The sequence below is a fragment of the Urocampus carinirostris genome, chromosome 2, assembly GCF_059441175.1.
Source record: "Urocampus carinirostris isolate Australia breed hairy pipefish chromosome 2, RoL_Ucar_1.0, whole genome shotgun sequence".
Classification (NCBI taxonomy): Eukaryota; Metazoa; Chordata; class Actinopteri; order Syngnathiformes; family Syngnathidae; genus Urocampus; species Urocampus carinirostris.
The window spans coordinates 66534685-66541516 of NC_142350.1; the positions used below are offsets into that span (position 1 = coordinate 66534685).

Below are 6832 nucleotides of genomic sequence, written 5' to 3' on the forward strand. Positions count from 1 at the left end.
AAAAGGGAGAAAGAGAGAAAAGGGAGAAAGAGAGAGGGAGAGAGCTTGAGAAACAAAATAAATATAAAGAGAAATAATGAGAGAGGGAGAAAGAAAGAAAGAAATCCAAAGAGAAATAGAACAAGAGAAAGAGGGAAGGAGAGAAAAGAGAAGGAAAGAAAGAGAGAAGGGGAGGAAGAGAGAAGAGGAAAGCAATGGAGACAAAGGGAGAAAAGGGTAAAAAGGAAAAAAACAGAGTGAAAGAGAGGGAGATAGAGTGAGAGAAAAAGGGTGGAACAGTGAGTGAGAATGAGAGAGATAAAAGAGAAAGAAATACAAGTGCAGCATTTGTGAGAGCCACCTGCCTTTGGCAAGTGCATATTTTTCAACCTGCAGCTCATTTTTCTCTTGCGCTTCTCCGAGCATTGTCCCGTGGGCCGGATTGCATCCCTTAGCGGGCCTGATCTGGCCCGCGGGCCGCATGTTTAACACCCCTGATGTAGGGATACAGTGTCTTGCCCAAGGACACTTCGAAACATAACACAGAGGAGCCGGGAATCGAAACTACGACCCATTGATTACAAGCCGAGTACTTTACCTCCTGAGCTACATTATAAGTTAGAATTATATATTCCGTTTTTATGATGAGTAAATGTGACGACTCAATTACATTTAGTCCTGTTTTGTTGAATGGCTAGTTTTACTTCAAAGCAGGTATGTCCAAAGTCCAGCCCAGGGGCCAGTTATGGCCCCTGATCAGATTTATATTGGCCCTCTGTTGTACAATTAATAGGTAGTATAGAATACATTTGTACAAAAACACACATGGATAAATCACCATTGTACCAGATGGCGGTAGCTGTCATGATTACTGATGTGACTTAGCTGTGCCCGCCAACCGCCGCGGGTTCTGATTGGCTCCCGGTCACTATTTGAAACCAGTCCTGTCAGTCTCCTGTTGTCAGTCCGTCTGCGAATCTTAATGAATACTAGGCAAGCCTTTTTCGACCCTGACTCCCACCTGTCCCGTTTTTGCTCCCGCCTGTCCCCGGCTTCGACTTGTTTTTGATCCTGACCACGTCTGCTCTCCCGTCCCGGCTTACGACCTCTTTTTGTCCCCGACTATGTCTATTCTACCGTTTTGGCATAGTTACTGTGATTGTAGTACAAGTACACTAAAATGCTATGTCCCCAGTAAGGTTTGACTGATTTCTGTTACAAAAATAAGTGAGAAAAGTCGAATAGATTCATGGTTTTTCATCATTTCGGTCACGTTTGCCATTGCGCCCAATTGGCCCCGCCTGTGTGGCACCAGCTGCAGCTCCCTGCTATTTAAACCCAGTCCCGTCACTCTCCTTTAGTCAGTCTGTCTGCGAATCTCCCTGTATACTAGGCAAGCCTTTTTCGACCCTGACTCCCACCTGTCCCGTTTTTGCTCCCGTCTGTACCCGGCTTCGACCCGTTTCCGACCCTGACCACGCCTTGCTCTCCCAGTCCCGGCTACCGACCCGTTTTTCCGTCCCTGACACCACCATCGCTTGCTACAGAAGAGCTCACGGGATCGAAGCGTGGACAGAACGGGTCAAGTAGCCAGAGACGATCAGGAATTCAGTGACAGAGGAGCAGGATACAGGTGAGGACGGGATAGACGGGAGCCAGAGTCAAAATAGTCCTTGCCTTGCGTATGCGAAGGTTTGCTGACGGACTGACAAGGAGTGAATGGAGTTTAAATCATTGGTCGTTCTCCGCATCCGCAATAAAGCTTGGTGTGAAACGTTACGCGTTTGGGTCTACCGTCTGTTCCGGCTCTGACATTATTCGCTGTCCTATACATCACTTTGCATGCTATTTTCACACTAAACCGCAAGAGGGCGCTCTAGGCCTGTGTTTTCATGTACTTTTGCTTTTTATTCAAATTCAGTTTTGTTTTTTACTGAATGTAATTTTTTTGTACCACCAGGAAACACAAAATATTACACACTGTCTCTTTAAACGTCAACTGGGTTTGACAGCCTGAACACGCTCCGCATCTCTTTTTGAAAAGTGACTGTCTCCATTTTCATTCTCGTTAAAAGCGTTTGTGTTGCTAAGAAATACAAAAAAAAAATGATTATTAAAAAAAAATATTGTTCTAGAATGGCTAAATCGATATTGTTATTCGATAAGTGCACGTGCTTTCCTGTCACCATAGCACGCTACTTCGCCTCGCTGACGTCACTTGACCACGCCTACTCGACTGTAAACATAGTGTTCATACGCGGTGACGCGTCAAATAGTTCCATGCGCACAACCATAAGAAATGTGTATTTCGGGGTAAAGTGAGAATATTCTTTATTTTAAGCGAAAATAAAGCATTTGTTTTTTTAAATTATTGTACTTGTAGAAATACCAACGAAACAGAAAGTGTTTCTAAGCCACTAGAAGCGGTTATGTCGCTATCACTTTTGGATATTTGCACAGCGTGTAAGTTGATTAAAGTAATCCATTTAATCGTCCAATTTAACGCTTTTGTGACGTTCAGTTTCAAATTTTAACCGGTTTTATGATCAAATAACTGTTAAAACGCCGGAATGAGCCTCCAAGCGGAAGGATACATTTGAACAAGAAGGGTGGTCTGTAAATCCCGCCCACTTTCCTCTTCTACACGCAGCCCTCTCCGGAATGGCCCTGACAACACGAAAGCCGCGCTCCCATTGGCCCAAGGTCACCGTCAATCACGGTAGGGCTACGCCTCCTCGGGGACGAACCTGGGCTCCCTTCGAGGCGAAGCTAAAGAGTTACACTGCGCGTCAAGTACGGGACAGATTTCTCTTTCGCAGCCGGGGCGACCTCGGCGGCATAAAACACGCACAACAGCCGTGATTCGGGACGCTTTGAGCGGGCATTGGACCTCGGCAGCACCTTCGCCAGATGCGGATGCTCCTATAATAGGTAGGTGACCGACTCCTTCTGGCCGGGGTGAGTGACATATTTTCCGGCATAAGCATGTGAGGGAGTCCCGCTGCTTCGGAATGTGCTCTAAAAAACTAGAAGATGGGGAATGAAGCCTTGTTATTGTTTTCTTTTCGTTTCTTGCTAAAACGACCTCGTTTAAATGTTGAAAACGTGAGTTATTCAGTTATTAAAGTTTTTAAAAAGGGATGCTTTTTGGTCTGGTATCAGCTGGCTTTACGGAAGGTTTCTTGTATATAAGAGTAGTTTCTTATATTTTGGTTTAAAATAACAATTGTTTTATTTGGTTTTGCTCTAAAGTTGAAAATACTGTGTTAGGTTTGGCGTCGTCTTTGATATTTAACTCATTCACTGCCATTGAAGCCTTAAAACGCCTATACAATTGGACTCATTTACTGCTATTGTCTGCTATATATTGAATATGGATAAAACTGAAAAAAATTGAAAGTCCTTCACAAAGTCTTAACTTTCACTTCGGTGCTTTTTTTGTGTATATTTTTGACACTCACCATAACTAAACAATGCTTTCCTCAAACAATTTTGCTTGCAAAAAAACAGTGGAACCTCGGTGTGACCAAAATCCGTTCCAGAACCCTGTTCGAAAAGCGATTTGTTCGAACACCGAAATCATTTTTCCCATTACAAATCATGTAAATCGTTTTAATCCGTTCCAACACCCTGAATGTTTACCTTGAATGTGTAACGTAAACATAAAGCTAACCCGGGCTAATCGTACGTTAGCGTTATGGTAATCTTTTGCGAAAGATTACGCTAACATGAACGGAGTTTGCATGTTCTCCCCGTGCTTGCGTGGGTTTCCTCCGGGCACTCCGGTCTCCTCCGACATTCCAAAAACATGCTTGTCAGGTTAATTGTCCTGTCCAAATTGTCCCTAGGTGTGAATGAGCGAGTGAGTTGTCTGTCTCTTTGTGCCCTGCGACTGGCTGGCAACCAGTTCAGGGTGTCCCCTGCCCACTGCCCGGAGATAGCTGGGATGGGCTCCAGCACCCCCGCGACCCCACTGATGATAAGCGGCGCAGCTAATGGATGGATGAATGGATAGAGAACCCAAGAAAAATGGATACGTGTTTGTGAATCAAGGCAAAACCTCAGCCCCAGAAGACATTTTCAAAAGAAGCTAACAAAATTTATGACGCTACAAAACGTAAACGTACATTAAAAGCATCGTGGAAAGAGGAGTTCACGTGGCTTGTAGCAGACGCACAGAGAACACAAGAAAAATGGATACGTGTTTGTAAATCAAGGCAAAACCTCAGCCCCAGAAGACATTTTCAAAAGAAGCTAACAAAATTTATGACGCTAGAAAACGTAAACGTACATTAAAAGCATCGTGGAAAGAGGAGTTCACGTGGCTTGTAGCAGACGACGCAACGCAAACATTGCATGAATGCTCATCATACTGATATAATTCCCAGAGGCTTGATACTCATGGAAGAGATGCGCCAAAGCTTGTGGAATCGTTGAAAACTCATCATACTTTATAGCACTGATTGGATTAATCTTTGGTGTTACTCTTTTGAGAACTGCCATTTGTTCGAACACCGAAATCATTTTTCCCATTACAAATCATGTAAATCGTTTTAATCCGTTCCAACACCCTGAATGTTTACCTTGAATGTTTAACGTAAACATAAAGCTAACCCAGGCTAATCGTACGTCCGCGTTATCGTAATCTTCAGTACGAAAGATTACGCTAACATGAACGTGTAAAAATAAAAAAATCAGGTCGTTTACAAGTCATTTAGCACCCGGGTCTCCACAACAAGTGGTGAGCGGTTCATTGGAAAGAGGGCTCCGTTCCAACACCCTCAATGTTGGGCTCCGTTCCAACACCCTGAATGTTTCCCTTGAATGTTTAACGTAAACATAAAGCCAACCCAGGCTAATCGTACGTTCGCGTTATCGTAATCTTCCGTACGAAAGATTACGCTAACATGAACTTGTAAAAATAAAAAAAAAAAGGATAAAGAAAAGAATTATGAATAGGACTTTTTACCTTTGTGGTGGTCAGCAGAAGGCGCAGGTGGACGGTGGAGAGGGATGGAGGAGGAAGGAAAATGATTGTTTTGGAAGGAGAGTCCCCTTCCATAAAAACTTCGGGGAGCTCTTCTGTCTGAGGGGTGCTCACACGTTCAAATCTCTTTGCCACAGAATGTTCTTTTCTCTTAAAATATCTATCCAATGACATTTGCTTCTGCCTTCTTCTTAGCACTTTTCGGAAGTGGTTCATGAAAGTGTCGTTAAAGTCATTGATGACTCTGGTGGCTGCAGCTTCATCGGGGTGGTGGAGTTCGACGAAATTCCGTAACACGGCCCATTTGCTACACGTTTGTTTCATCTCGGACGCCCCCTAGTGTAGTGGAGGTGCAATTGCACCTAAGAAAATTAAAAGGAGTAAGGAGTAAAAAAAAATGTACCGGCTTTCGAACTCCGATTTTTGTTCGAACTACGAAGCAAGAATTTCTTGAATTTTTTGTCCGGACTCCGATTTGTTCGAACTGTGAGTCGTTCGAAAACCGAGGTTCCGCTGTAACATTTTATTGCAAGAACACTGAACTGAAATGATCTGAAATGATCTGCATTTCTATAGCGCTTTTATAAGCCGCACCCACCAAATTTTAAGAGGATAACCGCTTTTGTATTTACACAAGCCGCACCTGTATATAAGCCGCACGCGCCCACATTCAAACATGTAACACAATCACAAAAATAACCCAAACCCGACTTTAAGTCCCGCGATTGTAACTGAATATAAAGTACACAGTCCAGAAATTACAGCCGGCAAAATGAACGGAAAATGATACCGGTACTTAAGGTTTGATGCAGACCTGCAGAGTCCGGGTCCCGTTGAAAATAATCCAAGAAAAAAAAAAGTATATTTCCAAAGGTAAGGGTGGGAAAAATATATATCCACTATTGTCCGCCGCGTCCACAAACTCGTCTCACCTTTACTCCACTTCCCGTCAGCCCCCGTTGTTTTGGCCCCTTCTTTTTGATTCGCCCGTGGAAAACATATCAGAATAAGTCTCAGAAATAAATACATTACAAAAATATACAGTTGCAAATACATATTATACATGGTTACACATATTTACAAAGAAAGACGGTGCACCGAGAGAGTTTTCGAAGCTTTAATATTAATATTATAACTTTCATCCCAAACCGTGCCTGTGAAGGGTAGCAAAACGCTACGAGCAACACGCTCGCAACACAGTAATCGGGTCTGTTAAAAAAACATACTGTACTTGTAGTAATCACGGTAAACCGTCGTCATCTTCCTCCTTATAACTGACGTCATCAAAGTCGTCTTCCCCAGTATGGGAAAGAGACTATGTCATATAGACGTCGTCCCACGCTCCCTTATTCCAAAACACGCTAGCAACACGCTCGCAAAGTAAAGTTTACGTGCAGTAGCTCTATTTCCTTCTTTATCGGATTGCTCGATTGCTTTTAGCTTGAAAGCTGCGCCATGTGCCTTTCTTTTTGCAATTCACATGATGAGGATATGTCTACGCTAATTTAATTTGTGCACAAGCTAAGAAGTTGCAGTCTTCCTCGGCGCATATATTCCACCGGTCTAAATCTTACCTTTTGTACTCGTTCTATATACACGTGTACAAGAATGACAATAATGTAGATCTGATTCAGAATCTGAATCCACGGCACTTGTTGATATCTTTACAAGATTCCAACCACTCGGGGTGTTAAACATCAAATCAACTGCTGGCGGAGCGTGAGAAATAAAAGATAAAAAGTCGTGAGAGAGTGGGAAAAGAAAGGAAGAGGAAGAAAGAAATCCAAAGAGAAATAGAAAGACAGAAGGAGAGAGAAAGAGAAAAGAAAGCGCGAAGGGTAAGAAGAGAGAAAGAGAAAAGAGAGA

General features: G+C 43.1%; 1 protein-coding gene across 6 annotated transcripts in view; it reads left to right on the forward strand.

The window, feature by feature from the left end:
* Window positions 1-2767: 2767 nt before the first annotated feature.
* mef2d (myocyte enhancer factor 2d) overlaps window positions 2768-6832 on the forward strand; it is a 201434-nt gene continuing 197369 nt past the window's right edge. For all 6 annotated transcript variants that reach the window (XM_088327568.1, XM_088327571.1, XM_088327570.1 and 3 more), the window contains exon 1: window positions 2768-2910. The gene's annotated coding sequence lies outside the window, so the exon portion shown is untranslated. The remainder of the gene's footprint in view (window positions 2911-6832) is intronic.